Source organism: Lissotriton vulgaris, chromosome 4_1 (genome assembly GCF_964263255.1).
Source record: "Lissotriton vulgaris chromosome 4_1, aLisVul1.2, whole genome shotgun sequence".
NCBI classification, from domain to species: domain Eukaryota; kingdom Metazoa; phylum Chordata; class Amphibia; order Caudata; family Salamandridae; genus Lissotriton; species Lissotriton vulgaris.
In genome coordinates this window covers 500,026,294-500,042,446 of record NC_141691.1, presented here as the reverse complement: position 1 = coordinate 500,042,446, position 16,153 = coordinate 500,026,294, and the positions used below count along the sequence as shown (strand labels likewise).

Here is a 16,153-nt window from a genome sequence, read left to right as displayed (position 1 = left end):
GTCATTGTTAGCGTGACTAGATGATGACCTAATGTTAAATTGATGATGTTTTCATTAGTACATTAGCGTCATTCTGTCCTCTTTCTGTCCCCCGTCCTAGTGTTGTTACTATAGCACTAATAAGAAGTTGCCTATGTTGCGCTCAATAAACATCAGCATTACGTCTCCTGACAGGCAATTTACATGGAGAACCGAGAGAAAGAAGTCTCATTGTCATAGAGGTCTGTGATAAGAAAGCAAGATGGTTCCGACCATGAGACACAAATCGAAACCAAGACACTGACGGGAAGAAGTGGAAAACGAGAACAGCATGAAGAGACAAGGAGACAGCTACTGCTTTTGAAGTGAATGAGTGAGTGTTCAGCACATGGCATTTGAAACCGGAACCATGAGGGTCATGTTATATAGGAGTGAGGATGTGAGAGCCCTACAACTCCCACAACTCATAGCTGCCAAGGTTTCGGATTGCAATGTGTGACATTTTCATAATTTCAGTGTAATTATAAGGGACATTTCAATGACTATGAGTGACAATTTCTCGCAAGCCAAATCAAGCAATGTAGACCAGGAAAACATATAAATATCAATAATTACACTCATTTGAGCAACAAGGCACTCTAAGAAGATGTTACAACTGCTGAAAACACCAGAAACTGAATCACCTAGTGTCCTTCTAAGCTGATTGTTAAACAAAGGGAGGACTCACTGGGATCTGCACGCCTCTCATTGAGAGTGTGCACCACACCGCTGCAAACTTTACAAAAGAAAGTTTCTGTAGATTTCTGGGAATTTCGTTATTGTAGCAGGGTCAGATTTTCTCTTGAGAAACCGGTGCAGTATGCCTGCCACTTTCTCCCCTCAAACAAAGCGAATAACATAATGACTGCTCTAGTGGGGGCGGGGAGAGAAGGAGGCGGATGAGGACTGTTTTAAAGGTTTGATGTCCTCACTTGAAAGCACCCATCATCGTTCGCTGGGGCACTGAATGTAGACTCTACTACCGACATTTTGAGTGGGTTTTCCGCTTTAATTTCTCCCGCTCTGACAGACCTAAAATAAAAAGCATGACCTTGATACTCAGCTGCTATAAATCTAATGAGCAAAGGGACATTACTTTTATGCGCACCGATTGTTTAATGATGTCAGATGTTATAAGTATTGTTTAATTTTACACTTCTATTTGGGGCAGGCGACGAGCGGAGACGGTCCAGCGGCAACTGGCACCGTCCGCCCTGTAGGGTGACCAACTGGCATGGGTGAAAATTCAGGACGGTGAGTGTAAAAATTCAGGACAAAGGGTCAAAATTCAGGACAAAAATTCAGGACAGGTCAAAATTCAGGACAAAACTTTGGAACAAAAGGTAGGTTTTACAGACACGTCAGAGGAGGTCGCACAATAGTATAAAAGTAAGTAAATAAGTAAAAGTCAAAATAAGTTTCTATTAGGGTGAGACACTCGTGCACTTCATGGTTTTTCAGTATGGCCGCAGCTTCCTAATTTAGACGATTCAAAACTCATCTTGCTCCAGTAGGTATTAGACTCCAGACAATGGTGAACCCTACCTGAATACAAGTGGTGACACTTTCATTGTTGATTGAAAACTACTGGATATACAAGAAACTTTGCAGTCCCCCCCTCAGCCCCCCCTTTTCAGCATTTCAGGGAAATACTTGATGCCCGGTCCAACCAATCAAGCCTTGCTACCACCCTCCAATGGTGCCCCTCATCTTCACATAAACCATCTCTCATGTGTATTTCATTTCTTTTATAGTGCTACTCATCCCAAGTATGTAGGGCAGGGTGTCTGAGTGTGTTACAACACACACACATCATATAGAGACAATGACTCATTTACACGTGAAAGTCAATGTATAGGAAATGTTACTTAAGATAAAGGGTGCTACAAGGTGTACTCATTCTTTTAGCTATTATTCAGTCTTCAACATTCATTCTGTCCTTCCATCTATGTGCCCATCTATATCCAAAGATATTTAACCATTTGCAAACCTACCCACCATGTATCCTTCCATCCATCATTTCACTCATCCATCCCTCCATTCACTTATCCATCCATTATTCATCCATCCACCCTTTCACCCCGTCTATCCATACACTCATTTTTCCACTCTTCCACCCACCCATCCATCTATTTTCTCATCCATCCAGCAGTTTACCCTTTCAACCATCCACCCATCCTTTCACTTTCACATCCATCCACTCAGTCACTTATCTTTCCACCCATTCACCATTTGTCATGTATCCTCCCTTTCTCTCTCTCATCCCCTTTTCACATATCTATCCATCCTTCCACCAACCCACCCATTTACTCTTCCATTCATGAATCCATCCATTGACCCTATTACCCATCCATCCTTTCACTCGTCCATCCACCCGTTCTCTCATCCATCCACCCTTTCTCTTTTTCCCTCATCTAACCATTATTTTGTCCATCTACCCTCTTTCACTCACTCATCAATCCTTACATCCACCCTTTCACTCCTCCATTCATCCATCCTTTCACTCATCCATCCACCAATTCACTCGCCCATCAGCTACCCTTTCACTTATCTATCCATCCTTTCACTCACCCATCCACCCTTTTACCCATCCATCTATCCTCCCACCCAAACATCCATCTATTTACCTTTCCTCTCATCCATCCATCCTTCCACTCACTCATCCATCCTTCCACTCACTCATCCATCCTTTCTTTCATTATCTATCCATTCCCCCTTTCACTCTTCCTTTCACTAATCCATCCAGCCAATTCTTCACTTATTTACTCACCCACCTTTTCACATTATGAGCTGAGCCTTTGTCTGCAGAGTCGAAGATAGAGAAGGCCCATCAAGAACTTCATCTTTCTAAAGCAAGGGGTGGGGTGGGGGAGGGTTCACTATGCCTCTGCACATAGGTAATCTGAAAACTTATAAGTCATGATTCATGCATTATGCACAGTGCCAGGACGTGAGGTGAATGTGACGGTGACATGGTGTTGTTTCCAGGGCCTTAAGTGGGTTTAAAAAACTCGGGGTCTCTTCAAAGGGGGTCTTCGATGTAATTAAGGGTGTGGCTTAAAACACCTAGACTAAAAATATGTGCTTAGCATAGTGTTCTGCTCGACTAGCATTATGTTGTTTCTGTCATTGCCTCCGGATGTATAGTGCATTGCACCTACAACAAGCCAGGACTATTGGCTTTGTCAATGGTTGTTAGTTGCGTAAAATGAAAAAGCAGCATTCATGGCTGTTGAATAGAATATTGAAACCTGGTCAGTTCTAAAATGATGCGACACTGAAAGAACTATAACCCTTTATTTTCAACTTGTTTCTCAAGCTTCTTTATATAAACTGTTTTCTCATGTTGCAGCACGGGCGTTTTACCTTTCATCCATCTAACAGAATGCCCTTCTGTACATTGAGGCAGGAGGAGGCCGCCACATGACTCCTATTACCGTCCTTAGCAGGATGATAGGCTGAGTCAGCTTTGTTGGGATTCGGACTTGTGACCTTCAGACCATCTCAAGTGCCAGCAGTGAGCATGGAACTCCTTGAGCCATTTTGCATTCTCTAAGGCTGAACAAATAGAACAGGGCACCATCTGGCCCCCTCTGAAGATGCAAGTGACTGGCAGCTATCCTCCAGCATCTTGGTATGGTATCAATAAAGCCGCCCGTTTAAGTTGAGAGCACTCGTTGCTATCTAAAATGCACAGTTCTCGTGAACTGGAGTCAGCAATGACGATACTTGAGTGAATTACAACCGCTCCAAACTCAAAAGGGACACGTTTAGATTCAGAAAGAGGAACCAATTCCCACATGGCTGTGCCAAATGTCCATTAAGTGGAGAGTTTTCCACCCCCTCCCACGGGTCGCCGAACTATACTGGTAACATTCTGTGCAGAATAGGAACCATTTAAATTAATTCAGCAATTCTAGCTTTGTGCGACAAAAAACGTGTGTGTCCAGGCCGAGCTGAGATTTTATCTGCTTATAGAGCAAATCAAGCGAAAATGTGTCCATTAGAATAAATCCCCCATCAATTTGAATATTTCAGAATTTTCGGGAAGTCCTTATAGGAGCCCAGACTGCCCCGTTGTCATTCTGTATGTGGCAATTAGCCGGAATACAGAATGACAATGGGCGGCGTGGGGATGCACTTGAGCTCGTGGAGGAGTGCGAGGCGCTAGCATCAAGGGCTCTCATAGGGGAGCAGTGCTGCTCCCTGAAATTACTAAAATTACGGACAAAAGGTGTCCGTAAAAGGGATCCTCACGGACAACGGACATGAGGTCCCACTTACGGACGGTCTGTGAAATTTACGGACGGTTGGTCACTCTACCCACCTGGCTGGTACGCACTGTCACAGCTACAGGCAGCAGCCCGGCCCCGAATCTGTTAACCCCTAGGCCACGGAACCACGATTACACCTCTATGCTCAGAGCACCTAGCTGATCGAAAGTAGCAAGCAGCAGGGTCAGGACGGCGATTGAGCGGGCACCACTAACGCTATTTGGCACTGGTGAGCTTCAAAGAGGCCGAGGCACGCCTACGCTGGTCCTTGGGCGGGGTACTTCTCACCTCAGCTGAGCCTGATCTTTTATAATAATATTCATCCAATCCTGCTTCAAGTTCTGCCGCTGCCATGACTGTGTGGCCCGTGACCGTCCAGTGAAAGGCATTGTTTACGCGCATGCTCGGATGCGCTAAAAGAATTATTGCGGCGTGTCAGGCAGCAGCACTAACAACAAGCATTTACTGTGGGGATCATAGTAGTGGTAGGGGGTTTGGGGTGAATGGGAATATTGATAGAGGTAGAAGGTGAGAAATAGGCTAGTGCATTGGAAAGAGTAGTAGAAGGAGATTTGAGATAAGTCCGAGAGTTCATCTTGAGCACCGGGTACTCGTAGTACGGGCCGCCAGCAGCCCGGCAAGCCTTCCTTGGTGACCCGCGGACCTTGCAGACATTGTACATGTGTTTTTGTGTGTGTGTGTCAGCAGGAGGGTGAGAGAGAGAGAGAGAGAGAGAGAGAGAGAGAGAGAGAGAGAGAAAAAAAAGATAGGTCTGAAGAGAGGGAAAGAACAGAGGGGTGCGAGGGAGAGGATAAGAGTGTGGAGAAGCGAGATCAGAGGGAAGGAAGATGGGGGAGAGGGCTGGGGACAAGTAGAGAACAGGGGACTCCAGAAACCGGAGGTGAGGAGGGATGCGTGCACTCTGAGGAGAGAGGGCAGAGGGAGCACGTGGAGGCGAAAGGAGTAATCTGAAAGAGCGGGCGCTGTGATGAGATATGAGGGGTGAGGGTGGGTGGGGGCAGAGAGGAGCTGATGCGGAGATAAAGTACCGGTCTGAGTTCATGAATGAGAGCTGGGCTGGTGGGGAACTGGAGGTACACCTTGTAGAAAATACATTGATTCATATCCTGGATAGAAATGAATAACTAGGAAAAAGTTCCGGAGAGAAAAAACAGACTCATGGGCAAACAGGCAGCTGTACCCTACCATCGCAGACACTCTTGAACCTGCTTGAAATACCTGGAATTCGTCGAAGAGAAATCGCACTTTACTTCTGGAAGTTTGTGTCGCATCACAAACACACAATAGTACCTAGCAGTTACGGAAACGTGTGCTTTAAGACACACGGTTTCTAAAAGAAGTTTAAATGGAGTTAAGGACTTCCAAAAAGTGCCGTCCAAAGTTAACCGATGTATAAATCTTTTTTAACATAGTAGTATTAAATTAGGGTTCAGATCTACAAAATTTAAAACCATGATGCATAGCAAGATGCACAGCAAGATGCACAATTCCCCCCAATACTGTAAGCACAAAACAGAGGGCACAAAAGGAGAGTACTAGAGAGTGTTTTCGAAGTCACAGGACACGCCATCACTGAGTCAACCAAATTGTGAAAGGGTAGAGGGTACACCAAGGCCATCACATGACCTTACCTGTCATCCTCTCCATCGACCAGAGGTAAGGACTTCAAGGGAAGAAGCTGACCAGGACCCGCTAGACTGCCACCACTCCCTTCCAAAGAAGTTGAACTGCCTATTCCTGAAATGCCTTTAGCGATGATGTACTGCGGCAAACCGGCCACTGAGTGCTCCATGAGATGCCTTGCATCTGGGATCTGATTTGCCACTGACTGGATGAGCGAGAGCGCAAAGATTTGAGCAGAACTTAGAGGTATCTGGTGTGGCATGTGCTGAGACACCGGTACACTGGCAGGATAGTGAGCAACACCCTGAGCCCTGTTGTGTACAGTGGGGGGCTGGGACATGACAGGTGCGGGGCCCAGACCGGCAGAAGCTGTCAAGCTGATCTGGCTAACAGCGGCTGAGGCAGGGGGAATTGGGCTGACAGCCGGGATCTGCTGATTACTCATTCCTTGAAGCACAGGTTCCAATCCTTGAGCCTGGGGTTTTGCAGGAACGGGGGCCTTCTGCGCTGCCATGACCAGTTGCTGAGGAAGGCTCCGCTGGCCCATCGGCACCCCCTGGGGCTGAAGCGGCTGCAGGAGAGGTGCGGTTAGAGTGGGGGCACTCTGCTGCATGACGGAGGGCATTCCTTGGTTAATTGCTGCTGGTGCTCGCTGCGCCGTGGAGGGCAGATTCAAATGCTGACCCACTGCCACATTATGACTGGACTGCGACGCAGTGGGCAGATTTAAGGATTGACCCATGCTGTGACTGACAGGTGTTGCAAGGGGGAGATTTATTTGCTGGGGCACATTCTGACTGGTGGCCACTGACGTGGGCATCATCGTGGGTGCATGTGCAGCAGTCATAGCAGAGGCCGTAGATAGTGCTTGTGCAGCTGTGGATTGCATGTGTGCCAAAAGATTATGCCCGGGGGCCGGGAGCCCTGGCGGTCCTGGCGCTACCAAGGTCTGCAGCTTATGGGGGTCCTGCAAGTAATCGACCACGCTTCCCTGTAACAGTAGTCTGAGCAGCCGGCATGGCAAGGAGGGCGTAGGGAATCTGCTGCTGGGCGGCATAGTGGAGCTGCTGGGGCAGAGTCTGTACAGGCTGTGAATAAGGGGGGGTGTTGGTGCACTGAAGGCACGGCCCCCATACTATGACCAGCCGAAGGGTTCAATGGAGGTTGGTAGCCCGGCTTTTGCTGTCCATAGCCGCCTTCAGACGGGTGCGATTGTGCTGGCAAGATGGCACTCTGAGCTCTGGGCTCCGAGTACCCCTGCTGCAGACCGGGGCCTGCGCACTCCGTATAGTGGCTCAGAGTGCTGCTGGCCGAGCTCTCGCTGGTGCTTTCCCTCTCCTCGGCCGCCTGCCTGACACTCTCCACCACCCTGTGAGGGGCCTCCACAGGCTGCTCCCTCTCGTAGTACTCGGTGCAAGTCCAGCGGCCCTTGCGGAAGGGCTAAGAGCTAGAGTCCAGTTTCATCACCCGGAACCGTGATGTAGCCGCTGCCGTGAAGGGAGCTGCGGGGGGAGGGGGCTGAGTTTGCGGCTGCCCCACGGCCGACCCCAGCGCAGCGGCCGCCACCGCCGCCTGCGCCACCTGTGCGATGGAGCCTCCGGAGGCCGGATGGGGGGCTACGTGCACAGCTCCAGGGAGGTTGTTGATCATGTTCACTGCAGCAATGCCCCTGGGCAGGCCAGCGGCAGGAGGCTGCAGGGGCTCGGGGTGCAGGGGCCCGGCGATGCCATTTATGAGCAGTGGATGAGGCTGAGGAGGGGGCAGGCCGGGCAGGCATGGCTGGTTTGGGGGACAGCGCCCCACAAGTGCTGCAGCTGCTCCTCGTCGCCGCGCTTGTCACCGGACAACTCCGGCGCCGCTTTCTGTTGGGAGTCCTCGCTGCACGGCTGAGGGAATCCCGCCTGCTCCTCGTCAGCTCGATCCTCCAGCTGCTGTTGAGCGGCACTCAGGATATGCTGAGGCGACCGGATGCCTGAAGAAGGCGCCGCGGCCTGGATTACGCCGTGCACCTTCCATGATTGCCGCAGAGGATTGGGCTCGCGCACACCAGGAAGTGAACGCAGACGCCTGGGTGCGGTTTGCTCTGTCGGTGGCCGGTTACTAAAGGTTTCCTGGCGCTACAGCCTGACGTCAAAAACGGGCAGCATAAGAGCCTGGGGAACAGAAACCAAAAAAACACCGAAATATTAACTTGGGACTGCTGCCCGAGCAGAGCAGCCATACAAAGAAGAAGTATTTGTCCGTCACAAAACGCAACGTGACATTGCAGGCGGTGGTGCTTGTGAGTCGGAAGCCCGTGGCAGTTCATTTTTCTCGCAGGTGGCAGCAGTTGGAGGAGAGCAGAGGAAGCAACAGCTGTTCGTATCAGCTGAGGAAACATTGACAAGAGAGGAGCCCTCCACACGACCACGTTTCTCTGAGGCGAGGCAGAAATGCCTCGTAGAAACCACTGCCATTTTCGTGATTGGGTGGCGTGTTTTCGTTCTCTCCTCTTCCCATTGGCTGGAAGGTAAAATTCCAGCCAATGGGAAGAGGAGAGGGTGGGGCTTAAAAAAAGACCCAGAAACGCCCCCGAATCGCATCATGGCGGGCCCTGAACTGAGTGACGCTCCTCTCCTCCAATGGCTAGCCAGCATTTACGAGGCCAGCCAATGGAGAAGAGGGGCGTGTGCAGGCCCCCATACTACACACATAAGATTTCGGCTCTGCCCACTGCTTACGCAGTGCGACGGTAGCCGAAACCTAAAAACGTAGCTACAGTTTCTGGGCGCCAGGCGGGGCAATCACATGACGGACACCTCACCAGGTCATGTGATGCCATACCGCCGTCACGCAGCAGCTGTGTTAATAATGAAAGCTGAACAATGAGCAACCAGGTCGGCTGCATACTCCTGACCTGCCATTCAGCAATAGACTTTGCACACTACTTCAATTGCAAAGTCTGCCAGCTGAGAAGCATGCGATCCGCGCTGCCTGCTCAATGTGTTTGGCCAGGGCGTTGACTTCTTTGCACCGGCGGTGGTTCAAGGAGGCGCTACAAATGCGTGACCTTGCATTTTTGTGCGGTGATGCGGACCACCACACAAATGCATTAGTATCATGCCTGATGCGTGATACTTGACAGGGATGACAACTCAGGTCCCTGACACGCAGCTACTTTTCATATGTACTGAACGATCTGATTAAACTACCCACTCCAGCTATTTCATGTAATATATTCTCATTGCTGACTGTTTCAAGAAGGAACCTACAGAAGGCAATGAGCATTACAATAATTACATTATTGATTGTGCTTAGCGCCATGCTGATGGGGCATGACAAGAAGCTGCAATACATCTCTGGCATGCTTTGTCTGCAGAAGGAGGCGCGCAAAACATGTGGCTGCAGGCGCTGCAGTAATGTCTGCACCTAACTACTGCATCATAATTCAAAGGTGATTGCAGGTTATGATGGTGATATACTTTGAGGAAAATAAAGTATTTATCCTCTTTAGTGCGCTTGAGGAACCATTCACTTCAGACTACCTACATTTGTAATACGCTTGGTGTGAAAGGTGTGTCAAGCAATATAAGGAGTAATGACACAATAATGTGGTAAACAATATCATTTACAAAAATATTGTGCAAAAATATTGTGACAATAATAGCGAACACACTATTATCCTTGTGCACTATGTAGGATAAATAGCCATTTTCTAGGTTTTTAAAACGTGGCTCTTTTTTTGGTGCTGCTGTCGCTATTACAGGGGGAGGCCCCAGCAGAGGCGTCACGTATCATGCATTATTATTTCTGGCCTAATGGTTATGCGAAATGGCTTGATGTATGCACTTTCCTTTTATGTTTATGGTTTCTATTGACTAATAAACTAAATTACTACTACATGCACATATCATAAATTCAATAACAAATATATATTACATTTAGCCAATATATAAAAAATTGTAAAAGCAAACAAATACATTTACTAAAAATACTATGAACATAAAAAAAAATAGAAACATAAATAATGTAAAATCTACCCAACGTTAGGAAAACTGTTAAATGTACTATTCCCACTCCATTCTACAGAACAAATCTCAAACCAGTAGTTGAATATGTTAATCAAAGAAAGATAATGTGGGAAAGGAAAGGATGAGCCCAGATGCCAGTATATATGTTGTTAGCAACTGTGATGTCAAAACCGTGTCACCTCGCAGGAAGCAGTTGAAATCCTGCATTATGAGACCTCTTTTTTTCAGATATAACCCACCTGTTCCTACTATTAGTGGAAACTGTAGTATTTCTTTGTGTGCATAATCAGAATGAGCCTATTATCAAATCCGTTGGAGTACAGAGCCTCATCTGTGGATTCAAATTCCATAAAGCTAATGAGGATTAATGAATATTTCCGCACTTAGTTGCTAAGATTTTCCTCAGTACTGCACTTGGAAGTTGTAGAACTAAGGAGATGTTATCAGAGGCTTAGCCATGTTACAATATTGAATCCCATACAAACGACCTTGCTGGGGCTTTTTCAGTATGGAAATCCATCTAAAACGACTCCAAAAAGTCAGTGCAACCATATTTGCAGGCTTTGAAAGAGGAAGGGCGAAAGCAAAAGGGTTTCTTCCACAGAGACAAATATTTTCCTAGTGGACAGAGACAAATGGGTTTAGTGATGATGCACAGATATGCAATATGTACGCATGTGGATTGTCTGCAATTCCCTAGTTTCAGTTTCACCGATTAAGGACCAGCAATAAAGAGACAAGGAGCTGGACTGCATATATAAGAGGTATGGGAAGTTCTAATATAGGGCTTGATCTATGCCATGGTTTGGGGATGTTTAGTGTTTTGGAATGTTGCAGAACTAAAACAGCAGTATGGCACCACATTTGTCTGTCGTAATTCTTTTATTTAACTGGAAATCTAATAAAATGTTCTGCTTTTGGCTGGAACTGTAATTTGCATAGAATGCTGCACAACTTGATGACAAGGCCTTGGCATAAAACTCTGGTCACAGTGTTTGTGTAATACAGAATCTCCGCAATATGCGAAAAATATGGAGTTCCTGATAAATTTTGCTTTCCGCCTCAAGGCATAATTTGTTTTTTGTTGGCAAGCTCGAGCCAGGTGTTTGCGTGCACTGATGAGGGCAATGGGTATGTCCAGGTGCTTACGAGCGCCCATGAGATTTGCCGGAGGTCCGCGAGACTTGCCAGCCATTTGTGAGATTTGACAGCCACTAGTGCAGCTTTAGGCCTCCCTGGCGACATCTGACTCCTTTTTTCTGACAGCGAGAGAGCCCCAGCTGCCGCAGCTGCATCCTCAAACAGATTTTCTCCTCGAGAAGCTGCTAAATCTACTTGAAAATATGTTTTTTTGTTAACATTCTTCTCCAATGGGCCATTTAAGTTATTTTTTTAGTTTGTGGAGCCTTTTTTTAGGTTACTTTTTTCCCCAACAAAAAGGAAGTGACCCAGAGACTCCTAATTCCTGTTCCTGACTAGCAGGCTCCTCCCAGTGCTTTGTTTATCTGCTGGTCATTTTGCAGGAAAGCAGACCGCCAAAGCCAGCTATGGTTCTTACTGAACTAGGAGCAGAACAGGAGGTTCAGCTACCTGCTGAGCAAGAACCTTCTCATTTACAACCATTGGTTTCTAGTTCTCCGGCAAGAAAAAGGAAGGGTACTCCATCTTTTCCAAGCCCCCTTCTGATAATCTTGACATGGATTGGATCCCAGCAGAATCTGAGACATGCCAGAGAGGCCCAGGAAAAGGAAAGTTCCTGAAAGCCTTACAATTATAGAAGGGGATGAGGATGACGAGACAGTCATTGTGGAAGCTGGCACAGGGGAGCCTGACATTACCCCTCCTATTCAAGCTACTCCAAGGGATGTGGCACCACCGTCCTCACCTGTGCCAGTTTATATATTTATAAGGCCCATGCAGAGACCTGCATCCACCACTAGCTCTGTAGCAGTGTGTACTGCAGAGAGATAACCGTCAACACACTTGCCTACCTCCAGTTCTTCAGTCAGTAGCAGAAGTGGCCCACAGAAAAGGTACTCCACCCCCGTTTGGCACTTGGCTATGGTTAGAAAGCAGAAGAACAACCTTGCAATATGCTCCATTTGCAATGCTTGTGTTTGTCGAGTTAAGCTTGGTACACCCTATGGTACTGGAGGCCAAGAATCCCATTTGAAAACATGTCACACACCACTGGGAGGTGCAACCTAATCAACTTTCTGCACGTGGTGGTGGTCAAGGTGATGTGGGAGGGATATCTGTTCCAGAGTCGCCGATCAGAGTGGTAGGTATAGGTGGTGATGACGAAAAACAGGGTTACAACCTTATGCAAAGCAGCTCTGTCCCCAGCAGTGCACCAGTATCACCCGCCTCAGCAATCTCGCAATGGCAAAAGAGTCAGATGGAGACAACGCCTCAACAGCATACAGTAATGACTACCTTAAGATGCACATTGAGTATTCCACTTCCTGGTCCTCTCCAGAAATCACCTATATCAGTGGCACCACCAAAAATGAAATCCAGGCTAATATTATGCCCTGTTTAGGCAGGAGGGTCCTACATCCGCAACCACCCACCAGCATGTTTGTACAATGGGAAGCTGGCTAAAGTGTTAGCGCTGCTCTTCCTCCCCTTTTCATTTGTGGAAGGAGTGGGTTTTTTAGAGTTTGTGGCAGCTATCTGCCCGAAATGGAAAGTTCCCAGCAGGACCTACATTGCCAGAGTGGCTGGTCCAGTGCTCCACCACAATGCGCTGGATTTGGTTGGAAAAGCTGTGCAGCAGAGAGTTGTACAGACTATCCACCTGACAACAGACATGTGGGTCAGTTGTCAACCCACTGATTACATGTGTATCACTGCACACTAGATCTTTTTTGTGGAGGTCATTCAACAGCCATCTGCAGGTCTCCGCTTTGAAGAAACCTATAAGGGCATTCAGTGGCTGTGTTTGCCAAGGAGAAATCACATACAGCATCTTGAACAACTTTAACAGCAAGGTCTTTGAATGGCTGTGACCCAGACGTCTCAGAACTGGGTTTGTTGCCACGGACAATGGCATTAATATAGTTAAGGCCATGGCAAAAGGTGGCTATTTGAGGATACAATGTTTGGCGCATTGCATCAAAATTGATGTGCAGGACTTTCTTAAAAAAGGCCTTGTCAGCAACTTACTGACCATCCGCAAAAGAATCTTCTCTCCTTTCAGCCATTTTTTTGAAGCACGGAAGCAGTTGAGGATCATTCAGCATGCTAACAGAGTACAAGTTAATGCTCTCATACATGAGGTGCCAAAATGTTGGAATTCAACCTATTGCATGTTACAATGTCTGAGCAATACAAACCGATCAATGAGTATGTCATGCAAAGAGGAGGGAATGTAACTAAAAACATGACCATTGGGATGGACAAATGGAAACTAGTCTAATGCCCAGCAGAGATGCTACTTCCTTTTGAGGTTTCACACAGGAAGTAAGAAAGGAGGACAGTATGGGATCACAGACAGAATATCGAGAAACAAAATATCGACCTGCCAAAATATCGTGGAAAAAATATAGAATGCCCGAATATAGACTTCCTATCTTCAAACAGGTAAGTACAAAAATATCGACTCCAAAATATTGTTGTAAAAAATATAGACAGTCAAAATATCGAATTTTTTAAATGTCTTAAAAGTAATTTAAAAGTCATATATTAATAAATATAATTAATTTAAACATACTTAAAATACTTAAACTTAAAATTAATAAATAATTAATGCAACTTAAATATTTTTTTATAATGTAAATATATATATATATATATATATATATATATATATATATTAAAATGTATATTATTAACAAAACATATACAATATTTTCAACGTACGATAGCGAGAGGGTTAAATTTACTATTACCACTCCAGTGAGTGCAACAGTAGAGAAAACGTTGTATAGCATAGGGGTAAAAATTACTATTCCCACTCTAGTGAGTGCAACAGTAGGGAAAGCGTTGGATAGCGTAGGAGTTAAAATTACTATTCCCACTCCAGTGAGTGCAACTGTAGGGAAAGTAGGGGTTAAAATTACTATTCCCACTCCAGTGAGTGCAACAGTAGGGAAAGCGCTGGATAACGTAATGGTAAAGATTACTATTCCCACTCCAAAGAGTGCAACAGTAGGGAAAGTGTTGGATAGCGTAGGGGTAAAAAATACTATTCCCACTCCAGAGAGTGGAACAGTAGGGAAAGTTAATACTTCATATATGAATGAAAATTAATTAAATATTACCAATAAATATTTTTTAAAATAATTGTTTTAAATAAATTAATTAATCAATAAAAAATACAAATAAAAAAATGTTTTTAAAAAATTACCTACTAATACAAAGTATTTAACAATTAATAATATATTAATTAACAATTACAAAATAATAATAAATTAATACAACAAAAACCAATACATAAATTAAACCAAGTTATTATTTATAATTAAATTACTTCCCAACCTATTCCCCTATCAACCCACTACTGAAAAGAAATTAAAATAATTAACATAATTGACATTTAATCAATTAATTAAAATTAATTACCATTTATATTTTAATTACTTACCAATTATAAATTATTTAACACTGATTTACCAATTACATTTTAATTAATTACCAATTAATAATTATTTAAAAATTAAATCAAAATAAAACCAATAAATTAACATTTAATTATTTGTATTTAAATTACTTCCCACCCTATTCCCCTATAAACTCACAACCCGCTACAGAAAATAAATTAATATAATTAACATAATTATCAATTAACCAATTAATTAATATTAATTAACTATTTTAATTATTTACCAATTAATCATTAATCAACAATTAATAAAAAATGTATACCAATAAATAAATTAACATATTTAATTATAATTTAAATTACTTCCCACCCTATTGCCCTATAAACCCACAACCCGCTACTGATTTTTATTACGCAAACAAATACCATAAAATTAATTATTTAAAATAAAATATAAATTAAATATACTTTTCACACATAGTAACATAAAAAAACACTTTAAAAAATTGATGTTAACTTACTTACCTATAATTCGAGATTTTTGTAGTCTATATTCTGTCCAGTCGATATTGTATCCATTCTACATTTTTGAATCAATATTAATGTAAATCGAAGAAACTCTATATTTTGACTGTACATCGACAGTACGATGGGCCAAGCTATCCATTGTTGTATCTCCTAAAGGAGCTGTTAAAAAATATCTGACAGGTGTACAGATGTGGGCATTGAATAAGAAGATGCATATACCTTGATTCAGAACTTAAATCTTCGCTTGACTGAGAATATAAGGCTGCAAAGAGACATTGTGTCATACAAAGATTACATCTGTGCTACAAAACTGGATCCATGTTACAAAAAAATAATGGTTATTTTCATTGCTTTTTTAGAAGGGAATGGGTCAAAATACTTACAAGAAGTGGATTGTTAAGCAAGCCAGAGTCAGGAAGAAGAATGGCTGGAACATAGAGTCCCACTCACGGAAAGAAGTTCTGGAGTGCTGCCTTCAACTTCCGGACAAGGCAGTCCTGTTGTCTCACAGCAATCAGCAACAGGAACACCAGCAGCAGCAACAACTGGAACACAAGAATCATCCACAACCTTTGTATAAACTTGGTATCAAATGACGGGGCTTAAGTTCAGTGCAGAGGTGAAGGCAAAAATGGTTGAGCCAGTGGCAGCACCAGTGATCATTGAGTGAGTAGCTGGATGAACCAAGAGAGGTATAGGTGGATACAACCCCATTTGTGTATTGGTATGTGAAGATGAACCAATAGCCAAAGCTCAGCAGGCTAGAAAGAAGGTATCTGGCATGTCCAGTGGCCAGTGTGTCTACTGAGCTTGTGTTCCATGTAGCTGGGGCCATCGTCACAATGAGACGGACCAGTGTCTTGCCTCAAAACAGTGGAGAGATTGACCATGATGAAAATGAACCAACATTTTATACCACCAAATTCCACTGTTCCTGAAACACCTCAGGAGGAGGATGAGGGTGATTGGTCAGACACAAATCAGAGTGTCAATTGGCCAACTGCCGGTAGAACCATCTGAGTTTGAGGACAAACACTACTGCCCTAACTGAGTAGGCCACCACCATAGCACATTTATTTCCGAATTGCTTTGCCATGAAAAATGGATATAGCTAGGGAATATTCTAATATTTA

The 16,153-nt window shown here is 44.6% G+C and overlaps 1 protein-coding gene and 1 pseudogene across 1 annotated transcript in view; one reads left to right on the top strand and one right to left on the bottom strand.

The window, feature by feature from the left end:
• The window catches only part of PRRG3 (proline rich and Gla domain 3), a 189,262-nt gene that overhangs the window by 106,604 nt on the left and 66,505 nt on the right, over positions 1-16,153 (top strand). The window lies entirely within an intron of this gene.
• Positions 1-16,153, bottom strand: part of LOC147718897 (TSC22 domain family protein 1-like) — an 84,299-nt pseudogene that overhangs the window by 66,947 nt on the left and 1,199 nt on the right.